A 231-nucleotide genomic window follows, 5' to 3' on the forward strand; every position below is an offset into this window, starting at 1 on the left:
CAAGTGAGGCATCAATGCAAACGGGTCGGAGCGAAATTATCTGCAAAACAAAAATATTCCCGCTTCATGGATCCCGCTCCGGCTGCCCCCGACCGCGAGAGAGAGAAAAAAAGCAAGTTGCATTTATGAGTTGCACGTGTTGCTAATCTCGCTCTGCCTTTTGGTCAGCGTTTTAGCGTCTTCCAAAAAAGGAGGCGTAGACAATACCGGTTTTCGAAAAAGAGAAAATGA

This window comes from Penaeus monodon, chromosome 15 (genome assembly GCF_015228065.2).
Source record: "Penaeus monodon isolate SGIC_2016 chromosome 15, NSTDA_Pmon_1, whole genome shotgun sequence".
Lineage (NCBI taxonomy): Eukaryota > Metazoa > Arthropoda > Malacostraca > Decapoda > Penaeidae > Penaeus > Penaeus monodon.